The 25,164-nt window shown below is 43.4% G+C and overlaps 1 protein-coding gene across 3 annotated transcripts in view; it reads left to right on the forward strand.

Annotated features, from left to right (window-relative positions):
* The window catches only part of ATP8A2 (ATPase phospholipid transporting 8A2), a 657,063-nt gene that overhangs the window by 446,935 nt on the left and 184,964 nt on the right, over positions 1-25,164 (forward strand). The gene's annotated exons all lie outside the window — the stretch shown is intronic.

Genomic DNA, 25,164 nt, shown 5'->3' on the forward strand with positions numbered 1-25,164 from the left:
ATGTATTATTCTCATGGAGAACAGAAGTTCTCAGCAAACATGTTCCATTTTTTTCTTATGTATCTAAATGACCTCTACTTTTGGAGTTTATTATTTCCAATACAGTTCAAAGTCTATTTACTACATGTGGTCAGCTGCCATAGTATTGAAGAGTCAAAGTATCATTTCCAACTGCTTCTATGCTTCTAGTGCATTCAGCCCACCAATACCATAGTACTGTACTTTCTTTTGGTGTGACAGTAGCATAGCTAAGGCAATTTCAGTTTTACAGAATAGTATGGAGAGACACTAGTTTTTCCTAAAACAATGAGGAGTCCTTGAGGCACCTTAGAGCAGGGGTGGGCAAACTACAGTCCATGGGCCAGATCCAGCCCCTCGGGCTGTGGATCTGGACCACGGGATTGCCCCCCCTGTGGCGCCGCGGGCCTGGCGCCGCTCTCAGAAGCAGCCCCCAGGCAGGGGGGCGCAGAGAGCTATGTGTGTGTTGCCCTTACCTCCAGGCACCGCCCCCCACAGCTCCCATTGGTCAGGAATGGGGAACTGTGGCCAATGGGAGCTTCAGGGAAGGTACCTGGGGGCGTGGCAAGGACAATGCACGTGGAACACCCTACCCCCAACTCTCTGCCCTAAGACCCTTGCCTGCACCTCGCACCCCTCCTGCACTCCAACTCCCTGCCCTGAGCCCCCTCGTACATCCTGCACCCAAATCCCCTGCCCTGAGCTCCCTGCACCCCGTGCACCTCAACCCCTTTCCCTGAGCCCTTTCCTGCACAGCACCACACACACACACCCCCCGCACTCCCTCCCGTGCCCCAACCCCCTGCTCCGGCCCCACATACAATTTCCCACCCAGATGTGGCCCTCAGCTCAAAAAGTTTGCCCACCCCTGCTTTAGAGACTAACAAATTTATTTGAGCTAAGGTTGTAAATTCTCCTTCATTATAAGAGAGATTCTGATTGTCCTCTGTCTTTGCCAAAACTTAAATCCATGTACCTGATGTTTCACAGGCGTGGTCTTATCATAGTGTAGAAATTTTCATAAAGTTTTCAGACAAGGCATTTAGGAGATGGGAGGGTTCTAGCATGACCTGATCTCACTCATTGAATATTTTTCTAGCCAGTTTTTTGGCTCATATTTACAAAGCCATTTTTAGTAAGAGGATCTAAGTGTTGCTGGAGATGAGAATAATTGTATTCATTAGTGCTGAATAATTAGTATGAATAATTAATAGGGCATTGCCAATTTATTTTAAAATAGGCATTTTTCCCTCTCTTTATTTGGAATACCCTTAGCAGCTTCACAATTACTTTTTCTTTCTCTAGGAGTTCTATTTCCATTTCATAGACTTTTTTAAAAAATACTGTGTTTCTTATAGATTATTGTATAACATGACTCTGCTTCAATAATTACTTGTTACAGCTAATAAAAATATTGTATAATACTATGGGGTAAATTATAACTCCCCCTATGTGAAAAGGCTTAAAAATCCACTCATGGAATGGCTGAAGATTGGTGGTGAACTTTGTGACCTCAAGCCTGAGGTGTTTCTGTTAAATCATCTTGTTGTGGGGAGGGGTCTTCCTAACCATAAGTAAGGCTAAGATTTAGTCACGGATATTTTTAGTAAAAGTCATGGACAGGTCACAGGGCAGTAAAAAAAAAATTCATGACCCCTGACCTGTCCATGACTTCTACTATAAATACCCCTGACTAAATTTTAGGAGCTCTGGGGGACTTCAGAGGTGCTGCTGGTGTTCTGGGTAGAGGGGGATCCAGGCATTGCTGGTGCTCAGGTGCCCAGGGTGCTGCTGGTACTAGGGGGTGGGGGAAGTGGTTGGGAGGCAGCTTGGGGTGCTGCTTGTGCTCCGGGGTTCAGGGATGCTGGGGCTGCTTGGGAAGCCCTGGGGTCAGCCGCACTGGCTGCTACAGAAGTCACTGAGGTCCCAGAAAGTCACAGAATCCATTATTTCTGTGACCTCCATGACAGACTCGCAGCCTTAACCGTAAGATGTCCTGAGATGATGCTTAAAATGCACGTCTACTCTGAAAGTACCCCGTGTAAAGATGGCCTCTTCTTTCTATCTTCATCTGCCTCCTTTGTGTATTCAGAGTCCTGTCTCCTTGCTTCATTGACAAATTAACTTTTACTCCTTTCGTTCTCTTGGCACTGCAGAGCCAATACAGCTAAGAATGAGCTGGATTCCATTCTCGCTAATGCATCTGCATAACAGAATTCTTAATGACAGTAGTTTCTGTTGCATGACCATATTATGCCCCCAGTTACACCTGTACATCTGCATTACGTATATGTAAGATTCACTCTCAAGGAAGTTGCTGCTGGCAATGGGGTATAGGTGGGAGCAGAATCTGAAGCCCATGGGGTTGCACCTGTGTACCTGAGGGCAGGAACTGACCTACAGAATTGCTACTAGTGATCATACCCAACCCTGAGAGCGCTATTTTTGATTTTCAGCTGCCATGTTGAGTTTTCAGCACTGGCACTTTGGAAAAAAATTATATTTATAAACTGAGCAAAATTGACCTGGAAATTGAGATACAACAAATATGGAACCCCAGGCCACTATCCCTGGAGTCACTTTCCAGACCACAATTAAACTTTTTGCTTTACACAAGAACCATTGTGACGTTTTGCATTTTTAGCATGAGGCCTTTGAGTGCCATTCACTCTTTTTGTGGGGCGGTGAACACAGAAAAGAGAAGCTCCACCATGACACAAAACCCACAGCTCGTGAGATTCCCCCCTCCATCTACAGTGGTGCACACCCTTGAGTAGCTGCTATAGTATTATTGTTTGTTACCTGACACTCTGAACAAGTTTGGGCTTTACCTCCCAAGTCTGTTTTGACTTACCATGTGCAGAAATTTTTCTTCGACGTCACAGTGAAACCAGAGTTTGTACCTGAATTACATTCCAAGCTAATTTTCAAAAGACTATACTGAGTAAATATTTTTAGAGTTGAACTGAAGAGCATGTCTGTCAGAGTGACAGGGCTGTTAGTTATGCTTTTTCTGCTGTTACGTGTTTTCTTTCACTGGAGGTTTAACACCTGAAGTAAGCTTTATGTAACTGAATTTCACAGGTCTGCAATACTGAGTCTCGTAATTCTTTTTGTTCCTGCCTCCTCTCATACAAGCCACAGAGTAGAAATAAGAGACGGTTCTCAATGAGGAAGCCTGAGTACAAACAGGCATGAAAGTCAGAGAGCTTCAGTTTGGAGAGGAGCAAATATGGATTAAACAAAGAATGAAGAACTATCTGAAGAACTTGTCCTTTGCCCTCTTTCTCCAACATCTCTGAGTGCATGGATCATCGTGTAGCTCAAAACCAGTAGCAGATTTAAAAATTGGTCCCAGAAGAGTACCTAGTGAGAGCACAAGGAGGAATCTAGCAATATCATCTCACACACCGTAACTTTCCACACTTTTGTGATTAATTTCCTCCAACTTCTTGGAAAGGTATTCAAAAAACAAAATTCTGGGTCTAAATATCCAATTCACTCACCTTTTTTGTGCTGTAGGTGTTACTTGTACTAGAGTCTGCAGAGCTGACACTGATCACTTCTTTGTTCAATGGGTGTGTGATGGTATTCTTGTGAATGGAGGTGGGGTTGTATTACGTTCTCTAAATACATGAGCTTGCTGTTTGGCTGCATTCATTGCTGCTGGAATGTACACTCAGATTAAAGCTGTCTCCTATGACAAGAGGACTAAAATGTTGGAGCAGAATAGAGCTCTTAGATGAAAGAGAATGTAAGAAAACATCAAGAAAAAACTAAGTCCTTGTACTTTGCAGATTTGGATTGGATCCCATTTAAAGTTTGTGCTTTTTATTTTAAATGAAGTGAACTTTAATGCTAATGAAACGTCCAAGAATGACAGCGCTGGAAATTAGTCTTTTGGGCTCGATTCTCCTTTGCCCCAAGGCCCCTTATGTGTCATTCTGGCAGTGTCTTGAAGAAGATGTAAATGTAATTTTCACTCACTTAAGGCCCAGTTATGCTGCCAGTGCAGTTCAAGGAGACCTTTCTGTAAATGAGAATCAGGCCCTTTATCTATAGAGCAGGTCCAGCAAAATCAGCGATGAAGTTTCCTTCTTCTGCCAGGCACTGAACTGAGAGGGTAATTCTGTTTGTAAAGTGACCAAGATGGTAAGAGGAGCACAACCCAAATAAAATGCCTTTTTGCCAGGTTCGCTCCTAGATTCCTGTTGTCTGTCTGCGGGAGATTACTTAAATCTTCACACTGCACTTTTATGCTGTCCCAGAATCACCCCTGAAATATGAAGTCAGCAAACAGACTCTACAGACAAATAGCTGGGCCTCATTACAAGTCTCCATCCCATTCAGTTATTTATTTACCTGGCTTTATACCAGCTGGTGAAATAAGAGATCTATCCAACAGATGTGAAACAGGTATTTCACTACAGATGATACCAAGTCTCTCTGATGATATCAGAGCTATGATAGATAGATATATAGCTGATTTCAAATGTAAAAGGACACCGGAACCTCTCTCATGTCATGCTTAGAAGTTGAAACATGGCAAGATCAAAGAAGATACCAGAAATGCCAGGGAAAAGTTCAAACCATTTGTGAGTGATACCTTGATCGGTATATGGAAGGCAGTGGCCAGGTCAGAGAGAATTACACAGGAAAGGAGTGCTGGTTCCTTCATTGGAACAAATGAATTAAGTTAGTACAGTAAAGCCTACCTGCCCCAATTAAGGATCAAGGCCCCTTGTACTGGGTACTGCACAACAAATAAAAGTGATTGTGAGACCTCTGGTGCAAGCACTATCTAGGACTGTGACAAGACTCAACAGGTGGAAGAAACTGAGAAGGGGTACTGATGGGAGGATGAGGTGTCAGTAAGAGGGATGAGTTATAAATAGCACTTTTCTCAGCTCACCATCTGCCTAGCCATTGTCAGATGGCCAGATTTTCTAGTCATCATGACAGATATAAATCTTAAGGCAAAATTTGATGATGGTGGCTTTATAGATTTTAATAGGTTTTTTTCTATCTGTAAAGGCAACAAGGGAGAAAGCGAACAAATGTGCTAGAGGAGAATAAGGCACTAAGCCATCAGCCTCATAGTTTTCCCATTTGGAATTCAATTAAGCTCTTAAAAAAAGTCTAAAATTATTATTGCTTAGATAAACATACTTTTAAAAATGTGTCAGATTTGGGAGTCCCACAAGATTGGGTTATGCATAACTTGTGAAGTCCTCCTTGTGACCAGCTTTTTGGACTTCTCCAATAGAACACGTAGCCTGAAACCACATTTGAAATAGTTAAAGCAGCATTTTGTTTTTAAAATACTATTTTTGATGTAAAAACACTTTAAAATCTTAATTTTTATCAGAAGCAGCCATGAGGATTTCATCCTTGGAATCTAAAATGGTGGAGAGGATTCAGCCTATCCCCTAAGACCCTACAAAATATCCAGGTCTGACATTTTCAAGTGGTAGGTGTCATAATTGAAGTTATAGGAAGTCGTTTTGTAACAAATTTTTCTAAATAATAATACATCATTTTATCAGGTATCTAAAATACAGATGTATTCAGGCTATGCAATTGTAGGGGCAGCCTTTCAAAATCACTACACACAAAATCACTACACACAAAGGTATGCAGACAATTGAGTTCCTTATCATGATTGGGCATACAAATTTGTTATTTACCCAAACAAATAGCCACTCAGGAAACTTAAGTTTGTATGTGCAAATACCCAATCTACATGTATACTTGTAGCAGCAGTTGTGCCACTAATTAGGGATAAATCTCACATACATACATTTTTGCATACATCTTTAGGCTTTTGAAAATGTGGCCTTTAAATGTCTTCATACAGGTAAATGTCCATCTGTAGAAAAGAAGTTGTTCTCAACGGATAATTGTACTGAACAACTCGGTGTATGGCTATGTTAGTGAACATCCAAATAATATGATTCAGACTTTAACTAGAGCATCATATCCTCATAAGAAGCTCAGATACCATGGTGATGGATGCAGTATAAGAACCTAAGTAGATAAAATTCAGCAGTTTATATTTTTATACTTCAAAAAAAAGTCCTTATTTCAGAGTTGTCCTTTTCTGTATGGAATCTCTTTTTATCAGCTTCATACCCAGGAGTAACACAACTTTTGTTGAAAGATCTAGGTCAGCATAAAATACAGCCAAACAAATAACCAGAAAAATTCAGTAAAACTGTAATTAATTATTATGAAGGCCGTAAAGCAAATATTTAAAATGGCCTTCCAAATGGTTGTTTCAAATAAAACGAGATATGGTTTATGCATGTCACATCACACTAACCTAAAAATGTCTAGGAATTGACTATACCCTTTGATTTTTCTTTCTTTGAAAATGTATCCCAATTCCTCTTGTACCAGTGTACAAATGCTAGTCTCCATTACTGCTGCTGACAGTTTATTCTATGTTGCAACCCCCTGTTGTGTAAAGAAATTGTTTGAATTGCTCTTTGGTTAGTCCCTTCTTCAACTTTAATCTATGATTGACTTCTTGTTTTTTGATTCCTAATTTACTATGTTAATCCCACGAGTTTTGAAGGAGTCAGTCAGAAAGATAAATCCATACTATTTTTCCTTTCCTTGCAGTAATATATGCTGCACATGAATCATTAGAGGAGAGTCCATCTTTATTAAAAGCTTTTGCCTCAAGTGCTAGATTTAACATTTTTCAAATGTTCAACCACAAATGATCAAACACATACCTTTTTTGCTTGCTTGCTTTGTTTGTTCTAAACATACTCTGGAATACATCCTACAGATGGCAGAGCTGTTAATTTTTCAACAGTCAAAGTACCATGATTATGAATGACAAATTAGGCTCCATGGCTAGGTCCCAAAATCTCTGAGTGCCTAGTGCACCATCTGCAAGTAGCAGTGCGTATTGCAAAAGACTGGTGCGGGAAAGGATCTCTTGTGCTATTTTATTTGTGGGAGGTATTATGCCTGAAGCTAAAAGATCCCGAGATGTGTATACCTTAGTAGGACATGGTGAATATGACAAATACAAGGAGTGGGTCGCTGTGTGTGAAGTTTTTGCTCTATTCTGTATGAAATGCTCCGATTCCCACATGAAAGCTAATAAGAGAAAAATGTTGATCCTGTCCTGTTAAATTGGTGTTTTTCTTTTGTATGAAATATATTGTTAATCAATCTCTTCAACTGTGGCTTTATCAAAGCAGGAATTCTATGTAGTAAATAAATACACATCTCCTGTACTTTATTAATCCTTGTCACCAATGGAAATGCATTTTAATGTTGAAAGGGCAGAATATACAGTGTTATGGAGGCTAGATAAACTCTGATCATGAAGAATCATCCTGGAGAGATTAAGTGAAGTCCAGTGTTGTGGAAATGGTGTTTTTGTTTTGTTAAAAAATTATCTGAAATTACAATGTTCTGATGTGTGAAAAGATCAGAATCAGGCCTTTTGTGTGCAGCAAAAGTATTTTTTAAAATTTCAGGTCATATTGTAACTGACTTCAACTCTGTTTTGTTTCTTGACTCTACAAGTTAGTTAATTTGAAGCTATTTTTATTCCTTAGAATTCTTTTTAAACAATTCAGTAATTTTTGCTTATCCTGTTTCAGTAAAAACAAAAGGGAAGGTGGGAGAGTCTACTTTCCCTTACACGAGTGTCAATTCAGAGACTATAGTGGAATTATAATGGTTTCAGAGGAGAATCAGTTACAAAATGTAAATTCATATCAACATTAAAACATGTCAGTAAGCCTGATCAGGGAATAATGTGTATTCAGTGAGTTCATGCTGAATTTAGCTGCATACATCCTACTGCACCAAAGGGACTGTCATAAGATGGCCCTGCCTGGAGTACCCTCCTGTGGCAGGTGGTGGCATGACAGGCACACTTCCTCAGTTTCCCTTTTCAGAGTCCCCAGTCAATGCATGTAAGCTTGTCCTCTAGCCCATCAACAGAGTTTATTACCAAAACATAGTTCAAATAGATTACATTTGTGACTTTTGTTAGGAACTGTTTCCCATGCCTGCTGTATATATTCATTCATACCCTGCTCTTCCCAGCAGGCACCCCCACCAGCCTTTCTGCTGGGAGTCCTCCTATACCACACTCTGGTGTCTTCCACTCCACCTAGCCTCCTTGTTGGTCCTCTTCTGTCCCTCTGCCAGGACAGCCACTCCAGGCCTTCGCTGCTCTTCCAAATGGGAACCCCCAGATCCTCTCTGCTAGGAGCTCACCTCCACCAGGACATAAGCTCTCTGTCCCCCTAGCATCCCTTCCACTATTCATCTGGGTTCCGCCCTCCAGCCCTGGCAAGCTTCTCCATTGTTCCCCGCCTTCAGCTCTCCATCCCTTGGCTCCAACTGTCTAGTTTCGAGCCAGCAGGCAACTGCTTCTTGGCCTTCAGCCCTCTGGCTGTGATTCTCTGGCTTGGGGACTCCAGCCAACAAATCCTCTTGCTGCACTTCTGTCTTCAGCCTTCTCCCAAGAACTACAATCAGGCTCCCGGCTGCCTCCTCTTCTCCTGACAGACCCAGACCTGGTAAGCCAAGGCAGCATCATAGACAACAGCTCATGTGGTGGAAGAGTGCCCAAGCTGGCATCTGGAGGGTTGTCTACAATGCTTAGCCTCCTCAGAGGCCATCCTCAGGTTATGGAGTCTGGACATTGAGTTCTGATGTCTGTACATAAGAGACCATCTTATCACCATTCTGTTAAAAAAAAAACACTATTAAAAAGTCAAACATAGAAAAGTGCTTCAAAACTCATGTTTAACCTTAGTTTTGTATTTAGATATTACCTGTGCTCCTGTATATTTAACTTCCCCACTCATGTAAATGGCAGCTGATGCAACTCATTCAGCTAATGAATGGCATGAAAATAGCCAGACTTTGTTTCACACTAAAGGGTTAAAATCTTCCAATTTTAAAACACATATGCTTGCATGGCAGTTTCTAATATCTTGGATTCAACAAAGAGCTTCTAAACCTAAGTAGAATCACACACTAATGGATCCACTATATCAATGAGTCCTTTTAGCAGAAGTCTATCACCAAATACTTTGTCAGACAGTAATTTCATTTACAGTGGTTTATATTACAACTTTCAAAAGGAAGGAAGCTACTTTACAAATACATTTTAAAAATAGCTATTCTAACTAGTGAATCATAGGGTGGAAAGCTGCCCCCGCCTCCAAATGCAATGTCATAGTTTCAACCCATGGTAAGGAGGAAAAATACTGATGTAAACACACTTCCTCGATGAACAAGAGGCATACAGGACCTGATTCTGCTCTCAATTACTCCAGTATAAATCAGGAATAACTTTACTACAGTCATAGGAATTACGCTAGTATAAACCTGGTGTAAGTGAAACCAATTTTTGGGCCAAAGAGCCTATTACAAATATATCCTCTTTCCATACATAGTGCTGGATTTTAAAATAGCTTTCTTACAATTAGTCCCTGTCACAGAGTGGCTGGCTCCAGTAAATGAAATAGGTCCAGCTTCTCTGTGCCAGAACAAGTGCTTCCATTTTGCCAATTAAGAGGGTGGAGTAGTACCTGGTGGCTACAGAGTACAGGGGAAGATCTGAGGAGAGAGACCCAGCATCACAGGCTACTCTTCACTCATCTCTGGAACATCTCCTTCTGGCCACATCTGGGGATTAGCTCTGCCAGGTTGATGCCCCTTCCTGCAGTTGCACTTCATCACTGTCTCAGTCTCACTCTCTCGGGACTCTCCTGTTCCCACTTTGTGGCTTAGCCCTCTGGCCAGGTCACTATAGTTCTTCCTTTCCAGGGGGTGGGTATGTATCCAGATCTCTGGGAACTTACTGTCCCAGGCAGCCTTCCGTTTCACTGCCTCTTAACTGTGCCACTTCCACAGTGGCTGGTAGGGTAACCAAAGCCCACCCTCTATATTGGGTTCCAGCCCCGGGACCCTACAACTAATAGTCAAAGCCTGCATGATCCTAAATCTTACTGCTGTGTCCCTGGGTTACTTCCTACCTGGCCTCATCTCATCCCAACAGTGATTGCGGCCGGCTGGCTGGCCTGCCTGCCTGCCTGCCTGCCTGCCTGCCTGCCTTCCTCTTTCTATCTGCAGCCCCTTTCTGCGCTCAGCTACTGGGCTTTATATGCCCCTCCTGCTCCTAGCCAGCTGATCTTCCTTTTTAAATAATTAATCCTCATTGCTCCCTAGTTCCTCCTCCAAGTGCAGATTATGCAGTAAATTGGCCCACCTAGCCACCTTAACCCTTTAGGGCCTTGTGGAGAGTGGATACCCCATCCAGGGCTGGTGCAACCCATTAGGCGACCTAGGCGGTCACCTAGGGTGCTAACATTTGGGGGGCTGCATTTCGGGTCTTTCGGTGGCCGCGCCAGTCGTCGTTGGCATTTAGGCAGAGGGACCTAGGGCAGGGGAGGGTCGCCTGCAGCAAGTAAGGGGGGGCGCGTCATGCAGGGAAACCTCTCCCTGCCCCAACTCACCTCTGCTCCACCTCCTCCCCTGAGCACGCCGCCCTGTTCTGCTTCTCTCCCTCCCAGGCTTGTGGTGCCAAACAGCTGATTGGCGCCGCAAGCCTGAGAGGCGAGAGAAGTGGAGCAGTGACGGCGTACTCAGCGAGGAGGCGGAGCAGAGGTGAGCTGGGGCAGGGAGCTGCCACACAGCTCCCCAGGCCGGGGGGAGCTGCCGTGGGAGGGGCGGAGAGGGGAAGCTGCCGCGGGGTTGGGAGCACCTCAGGGGGGAGGTGGAGTGGAAGGCCATTGAGTAGATGCTTAAGGCAACTCATTTTTCTCCCTGCCTTGCAGGATGAAGCTTTGGTTACTAATAATTTCTTGGATGGATTGCACCATCTGTCTGCAAGGAATAACTTGCAGCAGGTTGACGTGCCACACAGTGTCATAGGCTGTTGTCAGGTCAATAAGGATTGCCCCAATTTTCCTTCCTGACTAAAATGCATCTTTTGTGTCTTGTCAGCTGCTTACGCTGGTGCAGAACCAATATAGGTCACTAGTCACAGGTGACTATTCATGAAGTATTCCTACCTTTTCTTTAATTTGATTTAATCCAATCAATATTCTGAATTGTGTCTTGGGGTCCACTCCTGGAAACATATACTCCCATGGGTTTAATGCGTGCTGCCATGACAGGCCTCATTGAAGCCAGTGAATACAGTAAATTAAGTAACTCTACTCTGCTTCACTTTGCAGCTTCTTTTGACAAAATAGTCTTAACTTATTCCCTAAAAGGTTGTGTGATATAGTAGTGCTGTGTGGTATTTCAGCCCACCTGTGGTTGCATTTCATTGGTGTCTGAATTGAAGTCAACAGGACTGCTCCTGGTTGGAAGCTGCGTGCCCTGTAATAAGATATTGCAGGATTGGGCACTTTGATGTTACTTGAGTACTGATAACCTAATAATAAACTTGGAACTCCTAGCCTAGAGCATTGTACCTTTCACTGAAAGTTCTCCAAGTGCTTTACAGACATTCTCACAACACCTCAGCAAAGTATGATAAATAGGTATTATGCTCATTTTGTAGACAGATATATTGGCCCTGGCTCAAGAATGTTGGAACATAAGCTGATGGATAACAACTCAAAAACCATAGAGGAACGTTGGAAAGCAAATTGTAGTTGCCAATGTTGGAATGTAGCTGGCACATCCACACCTTTAATTGTAATAGAAAGAAAGTGCCAATGGATTTTTAATGATGTGATCAGGACTCAGAGGCAAAAGACCTAACTCTTTAACTTGCCAACAAGACTTACTGCGTTTAGGATTTCTTTGTATGTCTCCCATCCAAGTAGTGAATTCAGCAGACCCAGCTTAGTTTGTGAGACCTGTCAAGACCATGACACAAAGTCGGTAGGACAGTGAATTAATCTGCTGAGCAAATGCAGGCTCTGATAGTTTTTCTGTACCACTGAAAAATAGTTTTTCCAATTCACTTGAATGAACACCAACAATAAAACGCTTCTACCCAGTCTCACTAATTAACCACCAGAGAGATTTATTTTATGTGGGAATTTATAATAGGACTCTATAACCCAGTTTCTACTTGCATGTACAGAGTTTTGAACAAAATACATAATATATGTATAGAGGGCAGAATTTGGGGTCTGAGATTCAGTGTACTGTTTTCATGTTAGTTCCTTGGGCTAAGCTGTGTTTGGCACAGCTTACAAGGGTGGTGGTGGTGGCTAGGGGGATGGTTTATGCCACCTTTATAATCCTCCTCTCTGAAATTGGGACCAACTGAGTATCAGGCAGATCCCCAGTGTAAGTTAGAGCAGCCTTAGGGTTGCTTTAAGCTGGCAGCCTGTTGCCCTAAGCAGCTACTTCAGCAGCCAGGGAGTGCTGGAACATAGGAACAACTATGCAAGGAACTGAGGTTGGGCAGGGGAGTAGGGAGCAATGACAATTCCAGTAACAGGAAACTTGGAAATGGCAGAGATGCTTAATGACTTCTTTGTTTCGGTGTTCACCAAGAAGTCTGAAGGGATGCCTAACATAGCCAATGCTAATGGGAAGGGGGTAGGTTTAGAAGATAAAATAATAAAAGAACAAGTTAAAAATCACTTAGAAAAGTTAGATGCCTGCAAGTCACCAGGGCCTGATGAAATGCGTCCTAGAATACTCAAGGAGCTAATAGAGGAGGTATCTGAGCCTCTAGCTATTATCTTTGGAAAATCATGGGAGACGAGAGAGATTCCAGAAGACTGGAAAAGGGCAAATATAGTGCCCATCTATAAAAAGGGAAATAAAAACAACCCAGGAAACTACAGACCAGTTAGTTTAACTTCTGTGCCAGGGAAGATAATGGAGCAAGTAATTAAGGAAATCATCTGCAAACACTTGGAAGGTGGTTAGGTGATAGGGAATAGACAGCATGGATTTGTAAAGAACAAATCATGTCAGACCAATCTGATAACTTTCTTTGATAGGATAACGAGTCTTGTGGATAAGGGAGAAGCAGTGGATGTGGTATACCTAGACTTTAGTAAGGCATTTGATAGGGTCTCGCATGATATTTTTATCAATAAACTAGGCAACTAGGCTGGATAACCTTACTCAGAGAGTTGTTATTAATGGTTCCCAATCTTGCTGGAAAGGTATAACAAGTGGGGTTCCGCAGGGGTCTGTTTTGGGACTGGCTCTGTTCAATATCTTCATCAATGACTTAGATATTGGCATAGAAAGTATGCTTATTAAGTTTGCAGATGATTCCAAACTGGGAGGGATTGCAACTGCTTTGGAGGACAGGGTCATAATTCAAAATGATCTGGACAAATTGGAGAAATGGTCTGAGGTAAACAGGATGAAGTTTAACAAAGACAAATGCAAAGTGCTCCACTTAGGAAGGAAAAATCAGTTTCACACATACAAAATAGGAAGAGACTGTTTAGGAAGGAGTACGGCAGAAAGGGATGTAGGAGTCATAGTGGACCACAGGCTAAATATGAGTCAACAGTGTGATGCTGTTGCAAAAAAAGCAAACATGATTCTGGGATGCATTAACAGGTGTGTTGTGAGCAAGACACAAGAAGTCATTCTTCCGCTCTACTCTGCGCTGGTTAGGCCTCAACTGGAGTATTGTGTCCAGTTCTGGGCACCGCATTTCAAGAAAGATGTGGAGAAATTGGAGAGGGTCCAGAGAAGAGCAACAAGAATGATTAAAGGTCTTGAGAACATGACCTATGAAGGAAGGCTGAAAGAATTGGGTTTGTTTAGTTTGGAAAAGAGAAGACTGAGAGGGGACATGATAGCAGTTTTCAGGTATCTAAAAGGGTGTCATCAGGAGGAGGGAGAAAACTTATTCATCTTAGCCTCTAATGATAGAACAAGAAGCACTGGGCTTAAACTGCAGCAAGGGAGGTTTAGGTTGGACATTAGGAAAAAGTTCCTAACTGTCAGGGTGGTTAAACATTGGAATAAATTGCCTAGGGAGGTTGTGGAGATATTGAAGAGTAGGTTAGATAAATGTCTATCAGGGATGGTGTAGACAGTATATTTGGTCCTGCCATGAGGGCAGGGGACTGGACTCGATTACCTCTCGAGGTCCCTTCCAGTCCTAGAATCTATGAATCTATGCATCTTCAAGGGATGTTTCCAATCTGGGGGAATCCTTCACTGGCCAGTTAAACTGGCATTATGAACGCTTTATACTGCCAGAACAGTGCAAAGTAGTTGTAGTGAGGCCAAGGATCTGGCCCCAAATCTCCATTCATTCTGAAGATACAGTAGAACCGAGAGTTACGGACCCCTCAGGAATGGAGGTTGTTTGTAACTCTGAAATGTTCGTAACTGAACAAAACGTTATAGTTCTTTCAAAAGTTTACAACTGAACGTTGGCTTAATACAGCTTTGAAACTTTACTATGAAGAAGAAGAATGTTGCTTTCCCTTTCTTTTTTTAGTAGTTCATATTTAACACAGTACTGTATTGTATTTTGTTTCTTTTTTTGGTCTTTGCTATACTCTGATTGTGTACTTCCAGTTCCAAATGAGGAGTGTGGTTGACTGGTCAGTTCATAACTCTGCTGTTGTAACTCTGCGGTTCTACTGTGAGAGCTTCTGGAAAAGACAAGTCACTTGATCTTGTGAGGTACTGAGCACTCGCTGCATTCAGTGTGTGCTGAGGATGTCCAGCACCTCCCATGTGGAGCTCAGCCCCCTGCAACATCAGGGCCTATAAACATGTTGTCATCTAATTGTCTTTAAAAGCTACAAACCCTTCTTTATTAAAGATTTTAAGATAATATTAAATGCAAATACAAGTAGCAAATTACAAAATGTAGAGACAGCATGTGGAAACAATACCACACAACACACATTTATAAAACAGACATTGCTAGTAAACCAGGATACCACTCCAGCTCTTCCCCCAAACATTAGGAATTCTGATAGCCCTCTTATACTCATGGCTCTGTTTTCATTAATTTAATTGATATATTTGGTTATAATCTTCACTTTATCATTTATTTTACATATTGTGAGCCTGATTCTTCTCTCAGACCAGTGAAAATAAGGAGTGACTTCACTGCAATCAAAGACTCACTGACTGTGAAGTAACACTTCAGATTTCGGGATCAAGAATCTACAATTTAGTGAAGTTGTACCAGTATAAAACCAGTGTAAGTGAGAGGAGAATCAGGGCCAGGATATAAATGTAAGTTAGATGCAGCCTTTATATTGTGTAAATACAGTACAGGTAACTTCCACGAAGTCCCCAAAGATATGACCATGTAGGGTGACCAGATGTCCCAATTTTATAGGGACAGTCCTGATTTTTGGGTCTTTTTCTTATATAGGCTCCTATTACCCCTCACCTCTGTCTTGATTTTTCACATTTGCTGTCTGGTCATCCTATGACCATGCCAAAACCCCAGATTCATACATATTTATACTTTGGAAAAGTTTGGATCTGGTTTCAGATCCAATTTTGTAGTTTTGACCTATTTTTAGTGTCCACTGACTTAAAAACCTGTCCTTCACATCAAACTCAATAGGAGCTTTGCCACTGACATCATTAGGAAACAGATCTGGCCCTAACAGAAATGTGATGGGAAAAATTTACTCTGTCTTCTTTATTCCAGTACAGTACACCCACACTGTAAGGAACCCATTGAGGTCCAAGCCATTTGTTTGTTATAGCCAGGGTTCGTTATAGCGAAAGCTCCGCCTCCTGAGGGGGAAGTGGCTGACAGCTCCTCCAGCCCCCACCGCAGTGACAGAGCTGGACATGAGATCCAGGAACTGGGTTCATTACAGCCAAAGGTCCGTTATTATGAAGAGCCTTATAGAGAGGTGGTACTGTACTGTATATTCCCATTGACTTTTTCCTACATACCTGTAAAAACTGTCAGTAGTCTGGAAGAACAGGAGTAGGGATGAATTGGTGTTAATTTTGTCTGCCATAGTAATGACATTGGGTTCCTGCCTTTTGGGGGAGCTGCAACAGTCTAGTTTATGTTTGTTTTGTTTATTCTGATACCATATCTACCAGAAACCCGAGACTCTACTTCTCAGCCAGGGGATCAGTGTTAACAAGTCAGACAAGTACAGTCCAAGTCATAATACCAGAACAAACAGTCAGTGTAGTAATGGTTAAAGTACAAGTCATTAATGCTGAGAGTGTTATTTGTTATTGGCGGTGACAGTTCCTTATGGGATCAATCTTGATAGTAAATTCAAAGAGATGGATTTTGCTAACAGTGTCATGACATCACCAGCCTTTAGTTGCCAAAGAATGACAGGTGTCTAGTCTGACTAGTCAGCATGATGGACAGTCACTGCTTTACTTCAGCTGGCATTCATTTAAAAAAAATTCAAAAACTACATATGATCTTACACCACTGAGAAACCTTTGTGTGCCTGTTAGTACCTGTGGGTCCATAGGTAGACTAGGCACCTGATTAACCAATGTCTTCCTTTTGAGCTCCTCTGTTTTTTTCTTTATTTCTGCTGCAGTGTTATGACTGAACATTTAAATCCACTAAATCAGGAAACAGAAAGGTGTGGTTCCCATGGCAACCATACTTAAGCTACATTTGAATACAGGAAGTTTATATAGTAACATAGATTATCTAGGAGGAATGCGTCAAGCTGTGGTTGTGAGAGCAATTGCTTTTTTTGTGCATGTGTGAATTTTGTAAAATCTGTATGTGAGGTCTGTTCCAAATGAAGGCAAATCCCCAAACTCTGTCCAGTATGACAAGTACGGTTCTATTAAAGTGGGCTTTTGCCCACATATCTGCAGCAATGGCCAAGAGTCTGGAAGTAAAAGAAATGGGGTGAACTGGCATTTGTTTTTTCACAGCCTGAGTAATGCCATAGGGTTCAGTTGCAGAACTGTAGTAAAATCTATTGTCTCTGTTACCCATCTGTGTATTATGTAGAAACTGACCAAATACTCACCTTAAGGGAACTTTAAGTCCCAGTTTCTGAAACTTAAATAGATTCCTGGGACCAGAACCATCTCTAGTTCATTAGTCACGTTTATTAGGGTAGTGTCCAAGGACCAGACAAGATTGAGGCCCCATTATGCTAGGCACGCAGATGACCCTGACAAGTTTACAATCTAAATAGACAAGACAGACACATGATGTGTATATAACACACGAGGGTATAACACACAAACAGAATAAGCAATGTGATGGCAACAAACATCAGGTTAGTTCCATTTCTAGGTGGTTGTGTGTATAAAGTTTCTGTTTTGGAGGGTATAGCTAAACGGAAAGAAAAGGGAAGGGGGGTGAAGAGGACAGGGTAGAGGGAAAGGAGGGTAAGAGGCAGGTCTGGAGTGAAGTTGCTGAGACTAGGGTAAATTGTTGGAGCAAACAGCTAATCAGCACAGGACAAATAAAGTCCACTTAAAACTCAAGGAAGTTCTTTGAATGTCCAGAGAACTTCGGCTGCTTCTGTTTCTACTAGCTGAAGTCTCTAGCTGGCTTAAAAAGTTCTGGTCCCAGGAACCTCTCTCTAGTTTATGGCACTGTTGTTCAGTCCCATGATTTAGTTTTCTTCCACTTACTTACAGAAGCACATTCATGCTGAGTGAGAAAACCACACAGAAATGTGAAGGTATTCATGTCCTGACTGTTTGATTTTGCTTTGACCTAAATACTGTAAGATTTTTCTTGTTTTATGACAATTTTTGTCTCCCTAAAGCAAGTTTTAGGGGCAAGGAGTGATTTTCTCCTAAGCACTGTTTTTCATAAATGTGGGTCAACGCCTGTAGTCATTACTCATAACTAAGGCTAAGTTTTTGTCACCGATATTTTTAGTAAAAGTCATAAACAGGTCACGGGCAATAAACATCGGAGGGGTAGCCAGATTAGTCTGTATCCACAAAAACAACGAGGAGTCCGGTGGCACCTTGAAGACTAACAGACTTATTTGGGCATAAGCTTCTTCAGATGCATCATGGGTTTTTTACCCACAAAAGCTTACGCCCAAATAAATCTGTTAGTCTTTAAGTTCTCGTTGGTTTTTTGGGCAATAAACAAAAATTCACAGAAGCACATGACCTGTCCTGACTTTCACTAAAAATATCCCTGGCAAAAGGGGAATGTGGGTTTAGCACCCACTTCTGCTGAGGCTCTCAGGTCCCCCACTGCTGCAGTGCGCCCCCTTGCAGCTGGTAGATGCAGGGTCCCCCTGCTGCCCTCTGCGGCTGGACAGCTGCAGAGGGTCCCCCTGCCACCCTCCCCGGCTGTATGGCTGCAGAGTCTGCCAGACCCCTTCCGCAGCTGGATGGCTGCAGGGTCCCCCCCACCAGGGCGGGGACTGGGAGCTGTGCGGGAAAAATGTCACAGACTAGAGGTTAATGGAAGTCACAGATTCCGTGACCTAATCGTAATGTTCCTTATAGTTGTTTGGATGGGGCTTATTTTTTCTGAGAGCAGCCAAAGTAAAAACCTGGTCTGCCAGCAAAGGATTAAAGATTTTTTTTTTCCAACTAGACTATTTACAGTCTATATTAGGTACATAGTTTAGTGCGGTCTCTTTTTCTCTATGAAGAAGTGCATTTGCAGCTTTCTCTTATAGCAGCACATCAACAATATATCACTGTTCTATAGTAAATAACATTAATTAATCTTCAGTCTGTGATTAGATATTTGATTAGATTTCCCTTTTCAAAGCAAATATGTTCCATTGTAGCTTTAATAATACAAAACCAGCATCTCCTGGCCACCTACTGCTGTCACATTTAAAATAATTAAGATCGCTGTAACTTTAAATAGTTACTATACGCCCCCATTCCGAGAAGTAGCTAGAAGCCATTGTGGTAGGCAGGAGTCTGCGGAGCAGCATATATCTATGCTGTGAATGTCACAGGTTGAAAAGAAGCAATTGTTAAATAATTCTGGCAAACAGACCAAGGTAACGTTTTACCTGCCTGGCACAAATGAACACAGTTCATTTGGGATGTTCCCAGGCAATTTCTGATATAGTTATTTATCCCAGCCCAAAATGGATTTCAGTGGCTGATTACCTACATTTAGCACTATTTGAAGAATTATTCTCTATAGAATGTCAAAGTAAATGCTCTTCTGTTCCATTCAGCTAGTCCTTATTTTATTCACAAATCAAAAACACTGCTAGGAATCAATAGTATATTTCTTTGCTGAGTATCAAGGGATCTGATCTTATGAAGTGCAGTGTCCATTCCTCACAGTACATCACTAGCTCAGTTAGGTCTGGTGCAAAAATGAAGGACAAAGCGCCCCACCTCTGCTTCTAGAGGGGCTAGCTCCAACAGCAGAGGTATCTTTTTGAAGTATCCCTAAGTGCAAGGACCAACAGTGTGGCTGGCTCCTGTGCAGGTTAGTTGTAGGCACCCTCAGCTTCCCTTAAGCTGGGGGGGAGGGATGGATAGCTCAGTGGTTTGAGCATTGGCCTGATAAACCCAGGGTTGTGAGTTTAATCGTTGAGGGGGCCATTTAAAGATCTGGGGCAAAAATCTGTCAGGGATGGGTCCTGCTTTGAGCAGGGGGTTGGACTAGATGACCTCCTGAGGTCCCTTTCAACCCTGACATTCTATGATAAGCACCCATATAAAACCTAGTTACAGTCACACCTTGATGTCACTGGGAGCTGTGCACATGCATCTGATCACAGGGTTTAGTAAACCTTAATTTCTGGTTTTTCAGAAATAAAACAAAAATTGAAATAACATACATTAATCAGATATAGTGGTAGAACAACCACCCATCTTACTTAATAAAAGCAAATCTGTCCTTTTAAAAAAAAAAATCAAGATTTATCTAAAATGTACCCATAAAAATGAATCTATCCATCTAGTCTAACACCCTATTCTAGGGTGATCCCCAAGGGTACAGCTACACAACAATGTAAGAATAGGGTTAGTCAGACTCAAGTCAGTAGGCCTATGTCAGGGAACCCTAAGCTTGAGTGTCTACACTACATTTTAAACCTAGGTTAAGAATTTTCTGACCCGTGCTTAAACCTAGGGCTCTGGCATCCACGTTGCAGTGCACAGACCCAAGTCAAAGTAACCCTATCCTAGAATGCCTAGTTCATACCACCCTTCCCAGTGTTGACAGTCTAGCCCTGTGAATATGTTGCACTGCAGGAAGACTCTACTGCCCATCCTGTTTCCTAATTGTGATGGTGCAATTGATGGGACTTGGCTGCTGATAAGGAGCACACGAGTACCTAAACTGCATTGTTAGGTCCTTGGGTGGCTGTCTCAGCAGAATGTGAGAGTGTGAGAGGGCTTTATACCTAACTACTATCTAACCTGAAAATTGGGCTCTCCACCTGGAGGCTGAGTCACATTGGCAGGAAAATGCCCATGTGCACCTGCTCGGAGGATAATTAGGACATCAGTCTCCAGGGCTGTCTAACTATTACAGTGAAACTTTGCGATTCTTAATTTTTAAAGCTGTTTTTCTTTGGTTTGTTTTTTATTTATTTTTGTGTGTTTTGAGGTTTCACATAAAATGTAGGTTTCAGAGGACAGAGAGAGAGAGAGGTACAGCCTGGCTGCTGCTGGCTGTGGAGCAGTGAAGTGCATCCCCATGGTCTGCAGTGCAGTGTGCTTCAGCACCCCCAGGGATCCTTTATCCCTACTTCTGCCACGCTCTGGGAGGCAGAGGTAAAGGATCCCTGGGAGACTTTGGGGAAGTTTTGGAGCTGGCTCCCACTCACCGCCCTCTCAGTGAGTGCTGCCTGGGTGTCTCTGCACACACAGCCCCAGGGGAGGTCGGGGGGAGCAAGGGCCTGAGAGTGGAGTGAGACTAAGCGGCTGCCCTGTAGGGAGGGGGAATGGCAGAGCTCCCAGCTCAGCATGGCTGAGGGAGGAATGATCCCCTACATCCTGCAGCCAGGAGCTGCCTCCTTCCTGTTAGCTTTGCTCCCTGCTCTGGGCAAGCTCTGCACAGCAGCAAAGAGTAGCTGGAGACTGCAGGGAGGTTTTGGGACTGGCTGCCTCTCATTGCCCTGACAGTGCACACTGCCCAGGCACCCTTGCACACGCAGCTCCAGGGGGGGCAAGGGGGCCGGAGAGCAGAGCATGGACAAAGCAACTGCCCCACAGGGAAGGTGAGCAGCCAGGGTGTTGGGCAAGAGCTCTGCCACTCCTCCTCCCTGCAAGGCAGTTGCCTAGTACCCTCTCCGCTCTCAGGCCCTTGCTGCTGGGGCTGCATGTGCAGGGGTGCCTGGGCAGTGTGCGCACCAAAATCTGGCTGTCCTTTTGTCACCAGGAAGCAGCTGTCTTTGCAAAACACTTCTTCTGATTAGTCTGCATGGAAAACCCTGCAGGCTGTCTAATAGTGTGCTCGCAGACCAGTGTTCAGCAGACAAGGTGTTAATGCTGATCCAAGCAGCTGCCCTTTGCAAAGAGAGGTGTGGCTTCCATTTGCAATAGACTGCACCACAGACTGTTGGCAAAGAGAGGACTAAGGAAGTTGCCCTAAGGAGCTCTGGGATACATATGGAGAACTTCTGGGACCCAAGTCAAGCCAGGGCCGCGTACACACAGGAGAGCAATGGGGCTCGGCACCTAGGTCCCGGCTTAACATTGGCTTGGACCGTCCAGCCCTGCAGGAGTTTGGGACTTATGTTCATGCCCTAGGTTAATACAGTTGGTGTATGGACACAGGTGGGGGTTAGGCCTGAATCCGGGCTCAAGCCTGGGTTTACATTGCTGTGTAGACATACCCTGAAAGATCGGTCTGTCTGAAGACTTTGTGTTTGTCAGTGGTAATGGAAACATCTCCTACAAGCTCTTGAATAACAGTAGCTTACTATACCGTCCATTGTCTAGGAACAGTTGAGATTTCTCCAAGATAAGAAGAACAAGGCCTTACCTGTATGTACACAAGATAATTGCCCCAAGTGCCAGTCCTTACTGTAACTGTTGCCCTCACAGAATGCCTGAAGGTGGCAACAGTTGGGTCCGTTGCCCGGTGTGCTTCGCATCCAGTTAAACACACCAGGATGGAGAAGTAACCAACGTTATTTGAGCTCAAATAAGACGCCTGGAGCCACACAGGACTCAGATCAAGCGCGCGAAACAAACAGCTAACATAACTATTTATACTGGAACCAAAACTGATACACATTATAACATGATCTGTCACTCACACTGTCCCCACCCAAGGCCAAGTCTGCCTAATAACAGTTAAGTTTCCTGCCCAAAGGTTAAATCTACCCAGCAACAGAGGGAGTAAGAGTAGCCCCTCCCAACAAGGGCAACCTGAGGTCAAACATGGAGGAGTAAAACTCAAAATGGAGGAGCTGGTGCACTATGGCTCAGAACAAGAGGACTTCCCCATTGGCTCTCATGGCCTTCCATTCTCCCAAATTACCTGGGTTATACCAAGTGCGTCCCCAACAATCCCTCCTTTGAGAATACTCAAAAAGCTCCTGCTTGAGTCTTCTCATAAAATGATGACAGCACTTGCTTTAAATCTGGGTCTAGGGAATGCTGAAGGTGGCCAGCCATCAACATAGGTGTGACAGAGGTTGTAGAACAAACCTTTCCCATGATAACCTTACAACAGGTAAGTAACAGCAGAACAAGTAAACATAACACTACCCCTATTATTAAAAGGCGAATTAATTCTGAACCTACCCCACCAAGGTTAGGTAACCAATTGAAGAGGGATTCAAAAAGGGAAGGAGCTTGTTCTTGAGCCTTCCACTGACTAAAAGCTTGTTCAGCAGATAGTAGGTGCCTATTAATGTCCACGGAGTTATCTGGGACATAGGTACAACATTCATCCCCAATAAGGGCACAAACTCCACCTTGAGAGGCCAAGACATAGTCTAGAGCCTGTCGATTCTGCAGAGCTAAAAGTCTAAGTTGGTAGAGTTCAGAACGGAGCTTTTCTCTATGGCTAAGGTTTCATTAGCAAACCGGGTTAAGAATACTGAAAGTCTATGGTAGAGTTGAGCCATTCGTCCTACCCCATAGGATGGAAGGAGGATCATACCTAACCTATCTCCTTCTCTAATCGGCTCTGGGGTAGCCCACAGAGATCTGCGCTGTCTGGGACGACCAGGTGGAGGTTGGTCTAAAACATGAAGGGGAGGAACAAGGAATCCTTCATAGCAACTTCCATGCCAATGATGTGGTAACCACTTATAGGCAAACTTACCACAGATATAAAAGGATTGGCCATTAGCCACCATACCATTAAATCCCTGCTGAATCATGAGAGAACTATTAGCAGAGAAATATAGGAACCCTTCTCCAGTATCCTGACCTGAGGCATTGAAGAGAGGAATAGAAACATTGGCCACAGAGGACACGTAATATTGACAAGTACTATTACCAGAAAACCAAGTATGATTTGCTGTCACAGACTGCTGATAACAGAGGAGCCCTGATGGAACCAAACGCAACCTGATAGGCTGTGGAAAATGTGAGGCATTGCCAAAAGGATGCCAAGAATCATTACTTAAGGCATACTGTTGTTCATGGGAGCAATTATTAAACAGGTTGGGCAAACCGGGTTCTAATCCAGGAACATTATGTGTGTAACGAAACTCGTTACCCCCAGAAGCAAACCACCATTGACAATGATCAGACCAATTCTTAGGGATTGCCCTCCAGGGTAATCCTGCTGCATGGTAAGGGATTTGAGAGCATATCCAGCAGTTGGATAGATTAAACTCTTGGGCAAAGGAAACCTTTAGAGCCTCATAGGTGTTGGTTGCTAAATCAGGAGTGTTAGAACCCCAACCCGCATGCATTTGGGCCCTAATTAGAGGGACCATGACTAGGAGCATGAAAAATGCCCTACCAAGGGAAAATGGTACCACACCATACTGAGGGCTTGAACCCATAACATTTCCCTGAGGTAAAGGGTAGGGAACAAAACACTATGAACTCAGAATTCAAAGTTACAATCAATAAAATTTGTACAATTTACTACCCTTCAGATAGGTACACTGTCCTTTCTCTGACCTTTGTGTCATTTAAACAATAATTTAAGTCCAAGGTCAGTGTTGTCTGAGTTACCAACAGGCTGGACAGTCCACTGATCCAACGACGGGGAATTCTTCACTACCTTGAGCCGGGAATGGTGTATCCAATTCTTATGTCCCTTGACCTTAGCTGCCGTATGGGATGTCAGCAGGACTGTATGTGGTCCCTTCCACCGTTCCTGTAGGGGTTCGTCCTTCCAGGTGCAAACGAGGACCGAATCGCCAGGCTGCAGGGAGTGGACAGGCACGTCTAGCAGGATAGGTTGTGAATCCTTAGTGAACCTGTGGAGAGAGAGAAGAACAGCAGACAACGAGCACATATACTGAGATAACATTTTATCCCCTATTACCCACTCTCCTGCCAGCACCGGTATTCCATTCATTGGCCATGGTCGCCCAAACAAAATCTCAAAGGGGCTTAATCCTGGTCTACCCCGGGGAAGAGCACAAAGACGGAGCAAAGAGAGAGGTAATGCCTCAGTCCACTTTAAGCTAGCTTCCTGGCAGATTTTTGAAAGATGTCTTTTGAGAGTTTGGTTTGTTCGTTCCACAACTCCACTGGCTTGGGGTCGCCATGGAGTGTGAAGTTTCCAGGAGATGCAGAGGGCGGTAGCCACATGCTGAACAACTTGTGAAACAAAGTGGGGTCCATTGTCTGATTCCATCCACAAAGGTAATCCAAAGCGAGGAATAACTTCCTTAACAAACTTGAGGGCTACCGTCTTGGCAGTACAATTATGGCATGGAAATGCCTCTGGCCATCCCGAAAAACGGTCCACTAAGACAAACAGGTACCGGAATCCTTGGGTACGGGGCAGTTCAGTAAAATCTATTTGCCACACCAAGCCTGGACCTGGAGTAGGTGGCAAGGTGACTGGTTGTTCTTGACGTCCAGATCTAGGGTTGTTTTTCTGGCACACCAGACAATCTGCTTGTATTTGGGATGCCAAAGGTCGAAGTCCATTGGCCAGGAAATACTTTTCTGCTAACTGGACTAGAGCCTCTCTTCTTGCATGAGTGGATTGGTGCAGGGTTTTTAACATCTGCTAGGTGAGGGCCTTTGGAAGGAGCACCTTGTTGTCAGTGGTGTAAAACCATCCATCCTTTTGCTTTAAGTCCAGATTATTAGCTAGTTTATGTTCTTCCTGCGTATACTGAGGGGTTGGGA

The sequence above is a fragment of the Gopherus flavomarginatus genome, chromosome 1 (assembly GCF_025201925.1).
Source record: "Gopherus flavomarginatus isolate rGopFla2 chromosome 1, rGopFla2.mat.asm, whole genome shotgun sequence".
Classification (NCBI taxonomy): domain Eukaryota; kingdom Metazoa; phylum Chordata; order Testudines; family Testudinidae; genus Gopherus; species Gopherus flavomarginatus.